Source organism: Natator depressus, chromosome 2 (assembly GCF_965152275.1).
Source record: "Natator depressus isolate rNatDep1 chromosome 2, rNatDep2.hap1, whole genome shotgun sequence".
Lineage (NCBI taxonomy): Eukaryota > Metazoa > Chordata > Testudines > Cheloniidae > Natator > Natator depressus.
In genome coordinates, this window is record NC_134235.1 from 221,741,895 (window position 1) to 221,762,653 (window position 20,759).

Below are 20,759 nucleotides of genomic sequence, written 5' to 3' on the forward strand. Positions count from 1 at the left end.
GTAGTGATCAATGGCTCCATGTCTAGCTGGCAGCCGGTGTCAAGTGGAGTGCCCCAGGGGTCGGTCGTGGGGCCGGTTTTGTTCAATATCTTCATAAATGATCTGGAGGATGGTGTGGATTGCACTCTTAGCAAATTTGCGGATGATACTAAACTGGGAGAAGTGGTAGATACGTTGGAGGGCAGAGATAGGATACAGAGGGACCTGGACAAATTGGAGGATTGGGCCAAAAGAAACCTGATGAGGTTCAATAAGGATAAGTGCAGGGTCCTGCACTTAGGACGGAAGAACCCAATGCACAGCTACAGACTAGGGACCGAATGGCTAGGCAGCAGTTCTGCGGAAAAGGACCTAGGGGTTACAGTGGACGAGAAGCTGGATATGAGTCAGCAGTGTGCCCTTGTTGCCAAGAAGGCCAATGGCATTTTGGGATGTATAAGTAGGGGCATAGCGAGCAGATCGAGGGACGTGATCGTTCCCCTCTATTCGACATTGGTGAGGCCTCATCTGGAGTACTGTGTCCAGTTTTGGGCCCCACACTACAAGAAGGATGTGGATAAATTGGAGAGAGTCCAGCGAAGGGCAACAAAAATGATTAGGGGTCTGGAACACATGACTTATGAGGAGAGGCTGAGGGAACTGGGATTGTTTAGTCTGCAGAAGAGAAGAATGAGGGGGGATTTGATAGCTGCTTTCAACTACCTGAGAGGTGGTTCCAGAGAGGATGGTTCTAGACTATTCTCAGTGGTAGAAGAGGACAGGACAAGGAGTAATGGTCTCAAGTTGCAGTGGGGGAGGTTTAGGTTGGATATTAGGAAAAACTTTTTCACTAGGAGGGTGGTGAAGCACTGGAATGCGTTACCTAGGGAGGTGGTAGAATCTCCTTCCTTAGAAGTTTTTAAGGTCAGGCGTGACAAAGCCCTGGCTGGGATGATTTAATTGGGGCTTGGTCCTGCTTTGAGCAGGGGGTTGGACTAGATGACCTCCTGAGTTCCCTTCCAACCCTGATATTCTATGATTCTATGATTCTATGAATTACTATCCAGATCCTTTGTGGATATCATTGATGTCTTTTACTTGAGGCTTACCACCCTAGCATCAGACTTTTTTCTAAACAGTTTTGTCCAATATGAATTAGAGTAAGTGTTTTGTCAACAGTCCCCTCATGTGATGATTTCTATCTCGTACAGGTAGTGGTTGCAGCACAGGTAGTTTCAGTAGCATTCAAGCAGAGGTACCGATTCCCACTGTCATTTTTAAAAAAAGTGTCCCTAACATCTTAACTGCAGAGTCTACAGAAAAAAAGTTAGCTCTTCACCCAAGGCTATCCCATGGCCAGCAATATCTTTAGATTATATACACTTATATCCTCCTATTAGCATATTACATAGTGCTATTTATCACATCCCAGCTAATACAATTTTGCTTCTTTACCATACAAAAACATTTCTATACAGACATATATTCCTTTGATAGTCCCTACCATGTGCAATACTATGTTTATTGAAGAGCTGTTAGTCTCAAGTATTATTATAATGGACATTGCAAAGGTGTAGCTCACACTAGTATCTTAACTGTAGAATATTCCCTTTGTTTATTCTCTGAGTGTTGTCTCTTGTAAGATATCACATCTTGTAGAAAGGCTGAGAACTAGGTTACTACTTGTTCTCTTGGCATGCTGGTTTGCTGGAGATCACTTCTTATAGGAAGGCTGTGTGTCCTATCTTTGTAAAGTGTTCTGATTACATACTGTCGATATATCTCAACTGGATCTTATTTTAGAGAATGTCATCTACTCTTACAGTTGCTAGCTCTTCACTGGGATCTCATTATCCATAATGCCACCTTTAAAAAAAGGTCAACAACAAATCAAAACAACATTCAGGTAGATCGATGCCATAAATGAACCTTGAAAAAGAAAATGCACCCTCATACTAGGAGGAAGGAAATTCAGCAGAATTTTTAGGTAATAAAAGTCACCTAAGCCCTGAGAGTGACATTTTTAATTGATTATTTGAAACCAAAGCTTCCAGCTTTATTTAATCTTAGCTGTACCCTCTGAGCTTTGACTGCCGGCACTGAGTATGCTTTAACTACATTTTAAGGTCATTCCTGGACAAAGGCTACCAAATCTAGTGATTGCTACTACCATGAATAGGCCCACTGAAATCAGTAGTAAACAGTGTGCTCGGCAGCTATCTGCAAGATAGAAGATGGTTGAATATGACATACTGCAATGAAGACTAATCATCAGAAACAAAATTTCTTAGTATAAGGAAACAATCTGTGTTTTTAAATTGAATTTCATCTGAACTGCCATCCCTCAAAACAATTTTGTTTATTATTATTTTTAAACTAATTGAGTGTCAGGATCCCAACCAGGGCAATTGGGGTCAAGGGTCAGAGCAGGTGCAAACCTCAGGCTGGCAGTAACTAAGGAGTTCATAGTCAGGTTCTTGGCCAGGGTCAATACCAAGGGTCAGAGGCAAAGTCAGGAGGCAAAGTCCAAATCAAGCCGAGGTCAAACCCAGGAATTCAGGAGCAAGGCGCAGATACGGTCATGGCAACAACAGGAAATCCATACTGTTGCCTGGATACTTTATGGAACGCCCCTTAGGTTTATATAGGGTAGGGAGCTCTAGATACTGTAATATGTTTAGTGAAGATTTCTATAGGATTAACAATTAGCTCCATGCTGATGGAATTTTACAGTCATATTTGAATAACTTCCACTTCAGTTACTTAAAATTTCACCTTTACTTTTTTATCAATTACTGCTAACATATGCAGAAAAAATCCTTTAGGGAAATTATCAATTGCTAGTGGATCTTTTCATAAGACTCTCCAGTGTCACTTGTGAGCTAGGTCTGCTTAAAACAATTCTACATCAATAAGATATAAATGGACATTAATTAAATTCATTCCTGATACCTAAGCTGAGCATATCACTAAATTGAAGTAATTAATCAGATCCTCCAAACATTTACCATTATGGTCTAATTTTCAGCAATCACAGATTGGACTAAAACCATTAAACTCTACACATATGACAAAATAGCTGTGAAATCATTTATGACTTCCCGCAGTTTTTCTCATTGTAAGCACCTGGAAAAATGCTACAAACCCAGGCTATATTTATCCTTTTTTTGTTGGTTTAAATAACAGTCCCGGAAAATACTCAGATAAAAATCTGATGGTGCCAAAAGGGGAGATGTTTTACATCCCACCCCACCAGTCCGGTGGCTACTGACACCTCCCTCTGGCCACTGACACCTCCCTGTGGCCAGACAACTCTCCACCCCCTTCTTCCCTCCCCTCCCCCAGTGCAGACCCCAGCCCACACAGAGGCCAAATTTGCATACAAATTTCAGAGGTGCATGCTCATGCAAAACAAACGGCTGAAAAATATGCACTAATTTTAATGAAAATGTTTCACTACTTTTGCACATCTACCCTTTAAAATCACACTAGATGGTGAAGTGGTTTATGGGGAATGGGGTATAACAGGCCAAAAGCAGGAATTAGAGCCAAAAATAAGCTGCATTTTGATTCCTAGTTGATGTCTGCTAGGAAATTCCAACAGACACTTATTCTGAATGATACACAAGAACCAAAGGGGAAAGACACTTAGAAGTTCAAACCCACAATAACTAATAAAAAAGATATTCAGTTTTATCAGCTTTGCATTGGTTACCTGTACACTGGGAGCTGGGGTGTGATTCCCAGCTTGCATAGATGTACCCATGCGCTCTCTGCTCAAATTTGCATGCTAAAAAGAGCAGCGTGGCAAGGCTATCACAGGCAGCCTCTCAGGCTAGCTTTCCAAGTACATATGCGGGGGGTCCAGGGAAGTACTTGCATGGAGTGACTAGCCTGAGCCACCACCCATGCTACCCCAGCTACATGCTACTTTTAGCTTGAGCAGAGTGAGTCTGGGTATATCTATGCGAGCTGCGATTCACATCCCCAGCTCCAGTCTAGACATAGCCATACAGTCACATCTGTTTTGGTGGAAGGTATCCACATACATTGTTAATCCATTGCCAAGGTGCCAAAGTCTATTGATAAAGGGTTAGTGCAATTTAACCTAATTGCTAAATATGTTCCTGGGGAGAAATCTGGTAGTAACAGACACTCTGTCATGGAGTCCAGTATCGCACTCAACTACCCATGAACTCAAAAGTGACGTAAAGGCATATGTGGATGCACACAGACCAGCATCAGAAAAGAGACTACACCAGCCACAAAAAGCAACATCAGCAGACACACCACTTCAGGAAGTTCTAAGTAACATTAGGGCCATACTTATTGTGACAGGGTCGAGCCAGATGGCTACAGGAGAGTAATAGAAGGCAGATATGTTAGCCCCAGGTTAAGTAGGTCCCTTTTCCGTGGGTAAGGTAACAGGGAAGGTTCCAGAACAATCAGGAACCTTCTGGAGACAATTAAGACAGACAGGCTGATTAGAACACCTACAGCCAATCAAGAAGCTGCTAGAATCAATTAAGGCAGGCTAATCAGGGCACCTGGGTTTAAAAAGGAGCTCACTTCAGTTTGTGGTGTGTGTGTAAGGAGCTGGGAGCAAGAGGCACTAGGAGCTGAGAGTGAGAACGCGGACTGTTGGAGGACTGAGGAGTACAAGCATTATCAGACACCAGGAGGAAGGTCCTATGGTGAGGATAAAGAAGATGTTGGGAGGAGGTCATGGGGAAGTAGCCCAGGGAGTTGTAGCTGTCGCACAGCTGTTCCAAGAGGCACTCTAGACAGCTGCATTCCACAGGGCCCTGGGCTGGAACCCAGAGTAGAGGGCGAGCCCGGGTTCTTCCCAAACCTCCCAACTCCTGGTCAGACACAGGAGGAGTTGACCTGGACTGTGGGTTCATGCGAATGGCCAAACTAAGGGCTGCTGTGACGCTCCAAGGCAAGCAAATCCACCAACAAGTGCAAGACCCACCAAAGTAGAGGAGGAACTTTGTCACATTATCTAAAGGACACTAAGAAAGTGACAAAAGACTACTTTGTGGCACATGGACAATTAAGCAAGTCAAATGGACTCATGATTAAAGATGATTGCATTGTCATTCCAAATGAAATAAGAAGAGAAATACTAAATCTCATCCATGAAGGACACCAAAGATTAACTAAATGCCATGAGCAGGTCAGACACAAAGCCAGCCTCTTCCCAGTGTTTGTGTTTGGGGGGGCTGAGGTGGGGCAGACAGAAAATTGGGGTGGATGTACTCTCTCCTCCACCCTGCATTTGCCATGAGGCCACACCCTTAGGTTGGAAGCCAGAGCCAGGCAGTGGGGGGTTCTGCCTGCTCACAGACAGTAAGAGTTGCCCTGGCAAGGGGACTGGCTCCAGGGCCGGCAGAGCCTTTGGGAGCAGTGATTGTAGGGAGCAGGGCCCAGGAGCCCAGTCTGGAGTGGGTCAGTCAGGGCCACTGTGGGGAGCCACAGACTCTCCACCTACCCTGGGTGGTACGCCCCTGTGGTCAGGGACACGGGCCACAGGCTGCTCTCAGGCACCCTGGCCCCCTGCCTGGGCTTAATTCTCCACTGCTGCCAGCAGCCACTCTTTCTACTCTGTCTTCAGAGCTGGGCGGCTACAGTGTGGCAGCTGCTATGGGGAGTGGGGGAGGCTAAGGCAAATTTTGGGATGGCTATAGCCCCTGCAAGTCCTCTTCCCTCCCCACCCCCACTCCCAGTACCACCCCTGGTGGTGGCTGAGTATCAGCAAGGACATAAAGAATAAAGTATCTGCATCTGAACATTGCAGAACTAACAGACCAACACAACACAAAGAACTTTTAACAGCACCTCTACCACACAGAACTTGGACAAGACTAGCTTTATGTGAATTCAGAGGACATCATTGCCTGGTTGTAATGGACTATTTTTCCAGGTATATAGAAATAATATACTTAAAAGACATATTATGTTGCAGTGTTATCGAGGAGCAGAAGTGCATTTTTATTCATGTTGATATTCCAGAACAACTAGTGATGGACAACAGACCACAACTCACTGCAGCAGAATTTAAGTAATTCCAATGATATATGATTTTGATCATGTTACTGGCAGCCCACGGTACCCACAAATGAATAGAGAGCCTGAGAGAGCTGCACAGAGGGTCAAGAAAATCCTACAGCAAGAAGATCCATTCCTTGCTCTTCTGAGCTACAGAGAAACACCACCAGCAGCTACTGGATATAGTCTAGCACAACTCCTGATGGGAAGACAACTCAGGTTCTTTTCCAAAGTTGAACACGAGTTCTGTCTCCAAAGTGGCCAGACATGAAGAGACTGGCCAAATTGGATAAAAAAGGAAAAAGAAATTACAAACACTTTTACAACAGATGTCACTCAGTTGGAGAATTGCTGGGTCTAGAACCTGGTGACTGTGTTCATGTCAAACTGGAGGGAGGAAAAGGAGAACTCCAGCTGTCGTAAAGAAAAAGAATTAATTGCCCAGATCATGTGTGACCGAGACTGACAGTGAGTGTTCAACATCTACAGTTTGTTCCTCAGAAAGAACAACCGACAAAGAAAACCCCACAGGAGGCAGATACAGAACAAGAAGAAGATTCAAGGGACTCCAAACCGACCATAGCCTGTCATTGCCACTAATGGCTAGCCAGATCACCAAGTTGTTATGCATTCAGGATGTGTAATTAGAAAACCAGTACAATTCAGAGAAGTTTAACAGACTGAGACATACTGAATTTCAAAGACAGTGTAAATTTTGTACATGTTAGGAATATAGGACTTAAAAGGAGGAGATGTAATGGAAAGTTAAACTATATTATGTAGTTCAGTCAATAGGTGGTGCTGTGTGCAACATATATTATTTAAGCTAACCTCAGTCATACCAGGCAGAACATTAAAGATCTTTAGTGAACACATCTGGTGTGGATTTCTCTAAGAAGGAAGCTCTGTGTCCACTCCATATGCAGTACAGAAGCCTGACCTGCTAGTAGAAGCATTGCAGCCCACCACATACAAGAAATGAATCACACCCACCACCCTGGTAGATTATGGATGGACAACTACAATGCAGCACGAAGGCATCTGCCCTTAAGATACTCCAGCTAATTCAGAACAGTAATACATCTCCTCAGCCACATGGGCTACCATGAGCACATCAAACCTGTCCTCCATTCTCTGCACTGATTTCCCATAGAATATTATTGAGTCAAGTTCAGTCTCAGCCCTTAACCTGAAGGTTCTCAATCGCCTGGGCCCAGCATATCTAACAGCTGCAGGACGAAGTTTCTGGTCAGCAACTCTGCTTCTCTGGCACAATGGAACTTTCCACCACAAGAATAAATCGTGTCTGTCCAGGAGACAGCTTTCTCGGAGGCTGCTCTTAGACTGTGGAACAAACTCCCATAGAAACTAAAATGACCATGAAACTCACCATCTTTGGCTCTAAGCACAAGGCACACTTCTTTGACCCTGCCTTCTACAGTATAGACACATAACAGTGTGTACGTATTTTTTTAAAAAATCCTACCGAAAAGTTACACTGTACACAGAATTTTCCCCCTGGGAAAGGATGAGAGAGAAAACAAAGCATGATTAACAGATGTTAGTCACATTGCTTAATGCCTACTGGAAAGTGCTCAGATACACTAGTGATGAGTGTGATACAAGAGCCTATATATAATACAACATAGTAGAATCTGAAAATAAAATTTGTATGCATCTTCCTGCAGTTCTGAATTTGTTTTTCTTTTTGTGGTTTTGAACTCGATCTTTATGATAACTGATGGGAGTATAGTTGGTTTCAATACTCTCCCTCACTGAGCGGTAGAATTGCTGGGAGAAGATAATTGATGGATTATTGGACAGTGTTACAAGAAGGTTTGCAATGCTCCTTGTTGCAGAGAACCGAATTATTTGTTTGTCCTTTCCCTTATTGTATTGTCTATGGTTTTCTTTGGAAGGTGAGCATGCTGGAAAGAGGGTAAGCACTCTATCCTGGCTTTTGTTTTCTGCATTCCCAGGTTCTCTTACAATTTGCCTGCTCTGAGTTGCTTTTGGTGGCCTTGATCACCCTCTTCCACCCAAAATCAGCACAAAGGGGCCCTCACGTATTCCCCTTCACACCTCTGCACATAAGGGCTGGCTCAGCAACCTTAACAGCAACACCCCCCTCTCCCTCCACTTTCTGAGTCTGGGTTAACACTGGAGGAGGAAATTAAGTTGAGGCAGGCTAGGAGGAGGCATGGAGGGATGCACTTGGCATCCCCTCCAGTTGCTTTAATCAGAAAAGATAAACCAATCTGTGGCTGTATTTTTTTCCCCACAGAGCTCCCTTTGGTTCCGCAGGGGCAGCCACAGGCAGGTAAAGTCCCTGGTTGAAAAGCTTCAATTGAATCACATTGCCCAAGAGCTAGCGGGGACATAGAAGGCTACTGCTGCTGCAGAGTTCCTGGACTACTGTGTGGATAGTCCTGTCCTCATGCTGGTAACACAGAATTTGTGGGAGTCCCTGGGGTTCCCCAGGGGGAAGGGGGTGGCCCTGGAGCTTTTTCTGCAAGATAGGGAAGCAGGATGATGGATGGGCAGTCTCAGTGAGCATATTATTGTAGAAATGGCCTCTGAAGAAGCCTCCCCTTCGGGTTTCACAATGGGCACGGAAGAGCTGGCCCTCTCCGAAGACTGTTTGGGTCTGCCTGTACTCATGCTATTTATGATTATGTATATGTATTACAGTTGCATCTAAAGGAGCCAGTCAAGGATCATTACTTCAGACAGATCTGTTTTTCCTCAAGTAACTTCCTGTGATGTTAACAGCAGATTGTTGACATAAGTGTGGCTTTGTAGGCGTCCATTCCCACAGGCGATGGTTCTGTTCCCTAGTCCATAATTTTGGTCACCAAAAAAAAAAAAAAGTTCTCACATTACTAAAATTAGTCCAGTGGGTGACTTCTCTTTCCTGGATCTAGTCATTCTGGTGCAGATGCCTCACAAATCCTTATGAGGCCAATTACATTTAGAGACTTGTGACTTCCTACCATGCTAAAAAAGAACAGGATGTGGGGGGAGGGATCAAATTGATGTAATAAAGGAGACTGTATTAGAGCGATGCACATGCGGAAGAATATGTAACCACTCAGGATTTAACCCTAAGCACTAACAGGAAGTGTTTTGGGACATGATTATGAAATTAAATGCCTGATTGTAACAGAGACACCAGTCAGTAAACAGGACTGCTGAAACTTTACTGTAATGTGTCTCAATGTTTGAGCTTCTGAAACCATCATCTCCACCCATACACCCCTAGTATCCAATGTTTGAATTTTCTGGAATGTTTACCTTTTACCAAGTCCAAATACCATAGGTATTAATTCCACTGGACAGGGGATAGAAGGTTCATGAATCTCCTAAAGAACTGGGCACAAGCTACCCTTCTTCTCATCATAAGAATAAGGATATACCTAGACTGCTTTCAGCACATTCCCAGGATACGGTGACCAGTCAAATATTGATTATGCTATCTTAAATTGTGCATCCTCGGCTATTCTTGAAGGACCTCTAATTCCCGTCACATTGCAGTAGCTGTAAATCCTGCCTCCAGAAAAATGTATTTCATGTGAGTGGAATGTCAGCTCAGAGCAAGAAGCAGGAAAGGCTGCACCTAAGGTAATGGGAACAGAGACAGAGAACTTGGAAAGAATGAAATAAATCAAATAAAACAACTGAGAAGAAAAAGAGGGAAGAGAAAAGAAGAGTGGAGCAGAAGGTGGTGGATACTGTGAGGATAGGAAGATGGAGGAAGAGGAAAAGGTGGGGAGAAGAGTTGTCAAGGGGAAAATGTGCATTACAAAGTCAAGGTCAGACACAGGAGCTTTTGGGGAAAGTATGGAGTGGCACAACCCATCTCCTAGGAGTATACAGCAGAACATTTATACAAATGTACACTTCAATCCACGTTGAATGTGTGCCTGACCACTGATGAAATTTGAAAACTCAGCAAGTAACTTAGCAAGTATGGGCTTTTGAAGCTACTGAACAGCAACAGTTACAAGAAAAATTATTGCAAAATACTAGCTTTAGGAAGACAAGGCTTACAGCACTCGGGCTATGCATTCTCTGTAGAGTTAACACAGGCAATAGGCACCTGGATCTGAGTACCTGAATTAGCTTAGTTCAGGTGTGAGCAGCCACACTGCAGAGCCAGATTCAAGTTACTGCATCTTCACTGGTTCTGCACTCCCCATGTGTATTGCTAGGACCTCTAGGGACAAATGCCATGATTCTTTCCCAGTGAATTGTGGGTGAACATGTTTGTCCTTATGGACACATAGGGGAAATCCTGGGAAGACACTGGAGAACAATCTGCGTTTGGGTGATTTAGCCTGGGTCCTCACTGCAAAATGGGTGGGTTACCAGCCTAAGGCGAAAGCAGAACCTGGGCTGTAGCCTGTACCCTTGCAATGCCTGCTAGACTGGGTTGAACAATGTCTATCTGCTTTCACTTGGGTTGGTAACCTGCCTACTTTGCAGTGAGAATGCAGGGAATCCAGTGCTGATTGTCCTCCAAGGCCTCCCCACAATCCCCCTGTCCCCCCACGTCTCCAGAAGAACAGACAAATTCTTCCACAATTCACTGGGAAGAAAGACTCACAGAGCAGCACAAAGAACCATGGGATGTGTTCCCAGACATCACAGCAACACACCTGGGTGAGTGCAGCACCAGTGAGGTTGCTGTAACTCAGGTGGGTATGGCTTTGCAGTATTGCTGCTCACACCCAGGCTAGGCTAACCCAATTGCTCAGATATGGGTACCAATCACCCGGTCTAACAAACACGTATTTTACCTCTATTTGGCACTGGTGCAACCACTACTGGACTACTGTATTCAGTTCTGATGCCCACAATTAAAGAAGGATGTTGATAAATTGGAAAAGGTTCAGAGAAGAACCACATGAATAATTAAAGGATTAGAAATTATGCCTTGGTGATAAAGAGCTCAATTTAGCTGAGTCTAACAAAGAGGTTAAGGGGAGACTTGATCACAGTCTGTAAGTATCTACATGGGGAACAAATATTTAACCATGGGCTCTTCAACCTAACAGAGAAAAACTTAACATGATCCAATGGCTAGAAGTTGAAGCTAGACAAATTCAGACAGGGAAATAAAGGTGTAAATTCGTGACAGTGAGGATAATTAACCATTGAAACAATTTACAAAGGGACATGGGGGATTCTCCATCACTGACCATTTTTAAAATTGGGAATGGATGCTTTTCTAAGAGATCTGCTCTAGGAATTATTTTGGGGGCGTTCTTGTGTGTTATACATGATGATGATGGATGATGATAACGGACCCTTCTGACCTTGAAATCTATAAACTCTGCATGCAGTGAAGAAGTCCATAATTGGGTTTCATTGTACTAATCCCTTTGGAATGCAGCAGCTGTGGTCTACTAGTCAGGGGATAATTGATGCATTTCACTGGAATTATCATCTTCATCCTCTCCCTTTCAGACACAGCAGAGAAGTTGGCAATCCCCCACTGGAGGAGGGGGCAAGGAGGAATCCCTAGTTCCCACCTTGCTACAGCTACTCCCCTGCTGTGAGAAAAGATGGGCCCTTCCAAAGAACATGTTCATAACCCTGCTTGCTAATGTCCGAAACTGCAGGTCCTGGAGAGAGGCCTTGACATCACACTTGGGGTGTAGTAGAGAAGGGGATCTTTTGTCAGACAGGTCCTTTCCTATCATAGAGAAACTCAGGTTATAGCAAATAATTTTTCTGACAAAAAAACATATCACTAAAGGAGGGTGTGACATTCCCCTGGTGTTATTAGGACTGGTGATTTGTTAGGTCATTCCAATCCTCAACTCTGGGAGCCAGCCTTACCCTGCTCTGCTGTGAGAACCCCCACTCCTGGGTTGTTTACGCACAGCCTCTGGCATGTAAGCTGCTCACAGCTACATGAGTGAGCACTTTTGGCCAGCTACTGCTTGGATTGTGCAACCAAATGACACTAGCCAATATCTCCGGTCCCAGACACAACCCTAGGAACCTCCGTCTTGCAGTGTCCAGTTATGCCTGCTGGATGCTGCAAGCTTATATGAATTCATCAATTTAACAAGAAATTGATAGGCACCAGGCTTGTTATCTCAAGGTGAATCTCTGACACGCTTCAAACCAAAACACACTGCTTCAGGTAGAACAAATTTATTAACGACAAAAGATAGATTTTAAGTGATTATAAGTCAAAACAGAACAAGTCTGATTTGACCAACTGAAATAAAAGCAAAACACATTCTAAGCTGATTTTAACACTTTCAGTGCCCTTACAAACTTAGATGCTTCTCAGCACAGGCTGGCTGGTTGCCCTTCAGCCAGTCTCTCCCCTTTGATCAGCGCTTCAGTCACTTGGTGGTGGTGTCTGTATATGGAGATGGGGGAGAGAGAGAGAGAGAGAGAGAGCATGGAAAACGTCTCTCCCTTTTATCGTGTTCTTTCTTCCCTCTTGGCTTTGCCCTTCCCCACTTCAGAGTCAGGTGAGCATTACCTCATCGTGGTCCCAAACTGACCAAGGGAAGAAGGGGTGACTCACTCAAGAGTCCAACAGATCCTTTGTTGCTGCCTAGGCCAGTGTCCTTCGTTCCTGTGATGCTGGGCTGGGTTTGTCCCATACCTGCCCTGATGAGGAGTGAACTGACCCTCTGCTTCAGGAGAAGTTTTGCCTGGACTTGTTTTAAGCTATGGAGGACACATTTTCAGCTTCATAACTATATACGTGAAATTACAACCTATAACATCACTATAACAACAATGCTCAGTGCATCATGAGCCTTCTGAAGACACCTGACATGACAAACCTCGCATTGGATACCACACAATCATATTATAAGGATGAACATGGAGGTGCAGGGTGTTCCCCTGAGAGTTCCACTGAATATATTTTGAGAGAAATTCGTAATCCCTAAATCAACTAGCAAATAAAACATTTTGAGATCTACTAATGAAAAGCACTAAATAAGAGCTAGATATTATTTATTTCACTGCTCTGGTAATCTGATCACTATATTTCATGTCTGAAAGGTCATAAACATTATTTTTAAGAGAACCCAGAACAACTTGTACAATATTTAACAATAGGGTTGCAGTATTCAAATGAACTTGTCATTTGTATGATAATTAGCTGAATCACCTCCAATGGCACAAACAAAGCAGTGAGTATCTGTCTTGAAATTGAACTGTAAACTTAAAAGAGAACAGGTAGTATTCCTCTAACGTCCTGAATGTAATTTCAAAAAATCAAAGGACAGTTTTGCATAACCATTTTAATAAACATGTATCTGTGACATAATTAAATTACACCACACACTAAACACATAAAGATCCTGAAAGTGACTTGACACTTCTCAGAGGTCTGATGACATTAGAAACCACTCAAGCTCTATCCTGGAGTTTATCATGCTGTCATCAGAAGTTATTTACCATCTAAGTATAGTTCATTTTGGCATGGTCTTAATATGCATAGTTATCCATGCATTACAATCTGTCTCTGCAATTAATTGTGCTATCACAAACATGGCAAAGAGTCCTATGGCACCTTATAGACTAACAGACGTATTGGAGCATAAGCTTTCGTGGGTGAATACCCACTTCTTCAGATGCATGTAGCGGAAATTTCCAGAGGCAGGTATAAATATACAAGCAAGCATCAGGCTAGGGATAACGAGGTTAGTTCAATCAGGGAGGATGAGGCCCTCTTCTAGCAGAAGGGAGAAGAAACTGCTTTTGTAGTTGGCTAGCCATTCCCAGTCTTTGTTTAATCCTGAGCTGATGGTGTCAAATTTGCAAATGAACTGAAGCTCAGCAGTTTCTCTTTGAAGTCTGGTCCTGAAGTTTTTTTGCTGCAGGATGGCTACCCTTAAATCTGCTGTTGTGTGTCCAGGGAGATTGAAGTGTTCTCCTACAGGTTTTTGTATATTGCCATTCCTAATATCTGATTTGTGTCCATTTATCCTTTTATGTAGGAACTGTCCAGTTTGGCCGATGTACATAGCAGAGGGGCATTGCTGGCACGTGATGGCATATATTAATTGGTGGACGTGCAGGTGAATGAACCGGTGATGGTGTGGTTCATCTGGCTAGGTCCTGTGATGGTGTCGCTGGTGTAGATATGTGGGCAGAGTTGGCATCAAGGTTTGTTGCATGGATTGGTTCCTGAGTTAGAGTTACTATGGTGCAGTGTGTCATTGCTGATGAGAATATGCTTCAGGTTGGTGGGTTGTCTGTGGGCGAGAACTGGCCTGCCTCCCAAGGCCTGTAAAAGTGAGGGATCATTGTCCACGATGGGTTGTAGATCACTGATGATGCGTTGGAGAGGTTTTAGCTGAGGACTGTATGTGATGGCCAGTGGAGTTCTGTTGGTTTCTTTCTTGAGCTTGTCTCACAGCAGGAGGCTTCTGGGTACACATCTGGCTCTGCTGATCTGTTTCCTTATTTCCTCGTGCGGGTATCGTAGTTTTGAGAATGCTTGGAGAAGATCTTGTAGGTGTTGGTCTCTGTCTCAGGGGTTGGAGCAAATGTGGTTGTACCTCAGTGCGTGGCTGTAGACAATGGATCATGTGGTGTGTCCGGGATGGAAGCTGGAGGCATTAAGGTAGGCATAGCGGTCGGTGGGTTTTGGTATAGGGTAGTGTTAACGTGATTGTCACTTATTTGCACCGTGGTGTCTAGGAAGTGGACCTCCCATGTAGATTGGTCCAGGCTGAGGTTGATGGTTGGGTGGAAGCTGTTGAAATCGTGGTGGAGTTCTTCCAGGGTTTCCTTCCCATGGGTCCAGATGATGAAGATGTCATCAATGTAGCATAGGTAGAGAAGGGGCGTGAGTGGATGAGAGCTGAGGAAGCGTTGTTCCAAGTCAGCCATAAAAATGTTTGCATATTGTGGGGCCAAGCGGCTGCCCATAGAGGTGCCACTGGTCTGGAGGTATATATTGTCACCAAATTTGAAATAATTGTGCGTGAGGATAAAGTCACAGAGCTCAGCAACCAGTTGTGCTGTGGCATCATCAGGGATACTGTTCCTGACAGCTTGTATTTCATCTGTGTGTGGGATGTTTGTGTAGAGAGCCTCTACTTCCATGGTGGCTAGGATGGTGTTTTCTGGAAGATCACCAACGCATGGTAGTTTTCTCAGGAAATTGGTGTCACGGAGATAGCTGGGAGTGCTGGTGGCATAGGGTCTGAGTAGAGAGTCCACATATCCAGACAGTCCTTCAGTGAGACACACAATAGCAGATTTAAAGGTAGCCATTCTGCAGCAAAAAAACTTCAGGACCAGACTTCAAAGAGAAACTGCTGAGCTTCAGTTCATTTGCAAATTTGACACCATCAGCTCAGGATTAAACAAAGACTGGGAATGGCTAGCCAACTACAAAAGCAGTTTCCCCTCCCTTGGTGTTCACACCTCAACTGCTAGAAGAGGGCCTCATCCTCCCTATTTGAACTAACCTCGTTATCCCTAGCCTGATTCTTGCTTGTATATTTATACCTGCCTCTGGAAATTTCCACTACATGCATCCGATGAAGTGGGTATTCACCCACGAAAGCTTATGCTCCAATACATCTGTTAGTCTATAAGGTGCCACAGGACTCTTTGCTGCTTTTACAGATCCAGACTAACATGGCTACCCCTCTGATACTTATCACAAAGATAACATCATATACCAGTCCTATTGAAATTGGCACAACTCTAATGACATCAAAGGAATTACATTAGCATTGAATTTGACCTTATATCTTCATCTGTTCCTACTGCTTGTTCCTCAGTTGTTTAGAACAGTAAACAAAAGAAAGGGAAATGTAAAACATATGTGGTCCGGAAGAACTGGCATCAGAATAGGATGTTTTTCATGAAATTTCAGCCTTTAACTCCTTTGTATCAGAAGTTCCCAGCAAGAAGGCTAGTACTGAAAATGAATTTTCCAGGAGTCGATAGCAGGATAGATTACAGACAGTGAGCTAAATACTGTACTGTACATAATCAACAGATCTCTAGTTTGATTGCCTGGTCTGGTTTTCATTATATATCTTGTTCAAAATGTAATTATTTTTTTTTACTATAGCTTAAGTTCATTCATTACATTTTAGCTTCAAAGCTGCTAAATATACAACATAAAATACTAACTGTTGTTACAGCAGCAGAAATACACATTTGTGAGAACTTATAAAGCACAGATATTGAGGGGGGGAAGCTGCCAAGTGGCCTCCTGCTCCAATATAATTAAGTCATAATACATTAAAAATTTCTGTCCGATATCTGAGTCCTACCAAGTGAGCTGGTTTCAGAAAATTATTATGAAGGAAACTACAGGGCAGACATCAAATCCACAGTGAGATGGTTGGCTTTCCACAAGACATCCCATAGTATCTCCATCCAAACACAATAGTATTGCTTTGTGGAATTGACATAAATCCAAATAAAGGTATAAACAGGAGGAGAAAACACCAGCCTTGGCTCATGGACCTTGCTGAATAAACTGTAGGAAAAGACCAGATTGATAGATATGTTAGGATAGTTTATAGCAGCGGTTTGCAACAGGGGGTCCACAGGTGGGCCACGGGGCTCCATGCACCCTTTCAGGTGGGCCACGGGGCTCTGTGGCTAAAACCCAGAGGCCGAGCCCCAGCACCTCCCATGGGGCTGAAGCCAGGAGCCGTGGGATTGAAGCCCCGATCCCCAGTGCCCCCCGCAGGGCAGAAGCCCTGAGCTCATGGACAGAGTTGGGGGGACATGGGGGTGTTGCCCCCCCAAACTACAATGCAAGAGCTTAGGTGAGTCAGGGGGTGTAGGTGATGCTCCTTCCCTGGACCCCGCTGTGCGGAGCTGGCTCAACCCCCATAGACTCCTGCCCACCCAGAATAGAAGTCAAACTACACCTATGCCTGAGCACCCCAGCCCAGAGCCCCGAGTTCCCCTCCTCCCGTGCTGGGCCCTTGAGTTTTTATAGCACGTTGTGGGGGGCCTCAGAAAGAAAAAGGTTGAGAAACGCTGGTTTAGGGGACACCCCTAAGCAACTATTCAAGTCTGGTCTAGGCTGAAAGAAGCTGATAGAGTTTACTATCTGCTCAGAGGTCTTTATGAAATAAGTCAGCCAAATAGCCATTCTCATTTCAGTCTCTCTATTCTGTTGGACATGCAGTCACAAAACAAAAATAATTTGCCCGAATCTGTGAGGTGCTCTGCACCCATTGCTGTCATTGTCTGGTGATGATGCTCAGCAACTTCCAGAACAAAGCACTTACAGTATCAGACACCATCACAACTACACAATAGCTCACATCCCATTGCAAAAATGTCCCTTTCTGCACCAGCAAGGGTAGGGCAACCTTCACAGCCTAACTCTGCCCCTGCCAAACATTTTAAGAATTTTTATCGATATTTTATGCCTATTATTTTCTTTCATTTGACCTCCTGGTGATGATGCTATTCTAGTGAAACTTCAGTTACAGGTATTTTGGTTTCCACCTGAGATTAAAACACACACACAACTTTAAAACTACCCATCAGACAAGATACATAACTACCATGAAATATAATTTCAGGGGGTTGTGTAAAACCTAGAGATCACTTTTGTTTAGGGTGTCAGTTATTTTGATTAGGATGCTTTAGCATACTGGCAACCAATGTAGCCTGCAGAGGGCATATTCCAAGAAGCAAGAGAACACCCGTGTTCTCCAGTGTTGTAGCCTTGGAATAAATTTCAAGGAAAGACTAATCAGGAGCACAGCAGTCAAGCCTGGATGTGACAAAAGTATGTATGATTAGGGCAAGATCTACATCCCAAGAAAAACTATTGGATTTTCCAGGTAAGACAGACTTATCAAGCATGACTATTGCCTATGGTCACAACATAGTCATATGCTGACAGAGAAATCAATGGTGATGACAAATTCCACAGCTGTTCCACCACTGGGAGACCTGACTTATGATTAAGGGGCAACCACCACCAATGAGTATCTCACACTGCAGCATCTCACAACACAGCAAAGACTATAGAATGCCCCAATGGCCACTAGTTAGTCTTTGCTGCATTGAGTTTTAACCAGTTGTCTTTAATCCCAATGAAAAAAAAGTTGGCTGGCAAAGAAACAGCCTAATAGCCAAGAAACAGGCAATAATAGAATTGAAAGTGCTGCATGTAGTGCTGCATTTTGCCATCCACTTACTGATGTTATCTCAGATCATAGTTTCATATGATCTCCCCCACTAGCCTTTATGTATGGTTAAGAGTAGGAGAATACTATGGCACCCTATAGGTATGGATGAACAAGTGCCTATGAACACTCCTCCTTTCCAGGAATTATCAGAGCCATTCCAGAACAACCCACCCATTCCCACCAAGAACCACAGCCTCAGACAGACCGGGTCAATGGCTGTTGGAAGATTTAGCCATCAGCAATGGCAATTTATCAGTGTTGTTGTCGTAGTCCTGTTGGTCCCAGGATATTAGAGAGACAAGGTGGATGAGGTAATATCTTTTACTGGAACAACTTCTGTTGGTAAAGTTGGTCCAGTAAAAGGTATTACCTCACCCACCTTGGCTCTCTGGTTCCTTTGCCCCCAGTCTGCCCTGTTTAGACTGTGTCTTGTTCCCCTTCCCAGCTCTCTAATTCATTGTCTTGTGATTGGCATGAATCCCAAGGGAGCGAGTTTGGCATAGCATGCTGCTTCAAAGTACTTATTATAGCAAACAGGAAAGTACTCAAACATCATTGGTGTCCATTCCCTTACTGTGTCAGTTTGATTCTGACAAAAAAAAAATTGTGTCCCTCTCCTCTCCCCCTTACTTCTTAAATGCTGTACTTTCTCCAAAGAGAACAGTGACACCCTTTATGTTCTGGGTCAGTGACCAGGTTGGGCAAGACCAGTGATTTATTTAGAGGAAGGTAACTAGAAAAGTCACCCCCTCTCTCCAAAAGAATGAGCTGTTCCCTGGCTTTTAACATTTGATAGCTCCCCACACTCTCTGTATATTAGTCTTTGACCTGCATTATCATTTGTTCGACACATTACAAAATGTTGTTTTCTTGGATCTGCAGCTTCAGGACATTTGCGTAACACAGCCACTCTGGACAGTTCCCATCTAGGAGTTTTACAAATAAATCATTGGGCAAGAAACAGACCAAAGCCAGCCAACTTTCTGGAGCTTGCATATAGTAATAACTGGGAAATTCCAACAATATAGAAATCACTGGTATATGTTCACAAACCAAAGCCTCTATTCTGATATATTTCAGAGTAACAGCCGTGTTAGTCTGTATTCGCAAAAAGAAAAGGAGTACTTGTGGCACCTTAGAGACTAACCAATTTATTTGAGCATGAGCTATGAAGTGAGCTGTAGCTCACAAAAGCTTATGCTCAAATAAATTGGTTAGTCTCTAAGGTGCCACAAGTACTCCTTTTCTTATTCTGATATAATGCCTTGCCAGAAAGCACAGGGGCAGCTACAGAGAAGATTTGGAAGGCTTGGCCCCTACATGGGGGAAATTATGGGCTAAAGCCCCCCAGAAAACAACCTGTTGCTCAAATCCAGTCGACTAGCGGTTATCTTCCGGCACCTTCCTGGCTCCATGGTGAGGCTTCCCAGCAAGGGGCTTGACAGGTGACTGTTGCTGCCTTCCAGCCAGGGTGGGCCACAGACACCTGCAGATCCTGCCACTGAAGGGCTGGAACTGAGAGTAGCTCCCCTGAGTCTGGGGAGGATGCAAGGCCCCATCTCAGGGGGCCCACCCCTACTTTTAAAGGCTCAGGTTCCCACCGGGGCTGTGCCTGGCGCTGGGGCGGGAGGGGCAGGGCTCAGGCCGTTTTGAAGCCGCCAAGTCACTTGCCCTGTTCAGGACCCAGGCAGAGCCCAGCCCCGCCGCGCCTTGGCACCAGTTAGGCCAGTTTCAGGGCCGCTCTCCTGCCCCAGCGCGGGCGGGCGGCCGCGATCAGCCAGAGCAACGCGCTGCCCCTCCCGGCCTGGGCCCAGAGCCAGCCCCGTGCGCAGGGCCCCGCCGCAGGGGCCGGAAGGCCCAGGGGGGCTCCTGCAGCGCTGTGTCCGCAGCCCGGCCCGGCTCGTGCAGCAGCCGCACCCCGCTGCCCCGCCAGACCTGGCCGGGCGCCAGGCGTGTGGCGGTGCCAGCATGACCCCTCTCGCCCTGCACAGCCGCGGGGCTTTCCCGGGGGCGCTGCCGGGAAATTCTCGCTGCACAGTGGACAGACTTGCCAAATCTCTTCCTCCCCCACCCCCAATCCCCGCTGCTCGATAAATGCTTCCACTCCGCTCCAAGCTGCGAGACGCGGCTCCGCAGCGACGCGATCCAGGCTGGGGAGGCGCTGGTTTGCCTGCTGCAGGCATCATCCCTCACCGAGAGTCGCGGGCGGGGGAGGTAAGTAAGTTTCTCAGATGTCCCTCGCCTCCCGCAGCTCCAGCGGAGGGGGACTGCTCGCCAAATTGCTCCCTGCCCTTTCTCTCTGAGCCGAGGCAAGTTATATTTTTGCCAAGTCTGCACTACTCAGATGGCCATGAACTCAAACTTCTAAAGTGCCCCGAATGAGCTTGCCCTGACTTTCCCCCGTGACATACATAGGGATGGCTTGCTTCCTGTCTCTTTCTTCTCTTTCTTAATCACCTTTCACAAAAAATGTTCCTCGCGAAGAGGTGATGGACAGGGGCAGCACCAGAGATTTGTTGGGACTTTTTTTTGTAAGATAAAAATTAATGGTGGACAGGA

General features: G+C 44.9%; 2 protein-coding genes across 2 annotated transcripts in view; both read left to right on the forward strand.

Annotated features, from left to right (window-relative positions):
- LOC141981921 (uncharacterized) overlaps nucleotides 1–20,759 on the forward strand; it is a 108,277-nt gene that overhangs the window by 68,242 nt on the left and 19,276 nt on the right. The window lies entirely within an intron of this gene.
- STEAP4 (STEAP4 metalloreductase) overlaps nucleotides 20,094–20,759 on the forward strand; it is a 30,658-nt gene continuing 29,992 nt past the window's right edge. The window contains exon 1 of the mRNA XM_074943398.1: nucleotides 20,094–20,414. The gene's annotated coding sequence lies outside the window, so the exon portion shown is untranslated. The remainder of the gene's footprint in view (nucleotides 20,415–20,759) is intronic.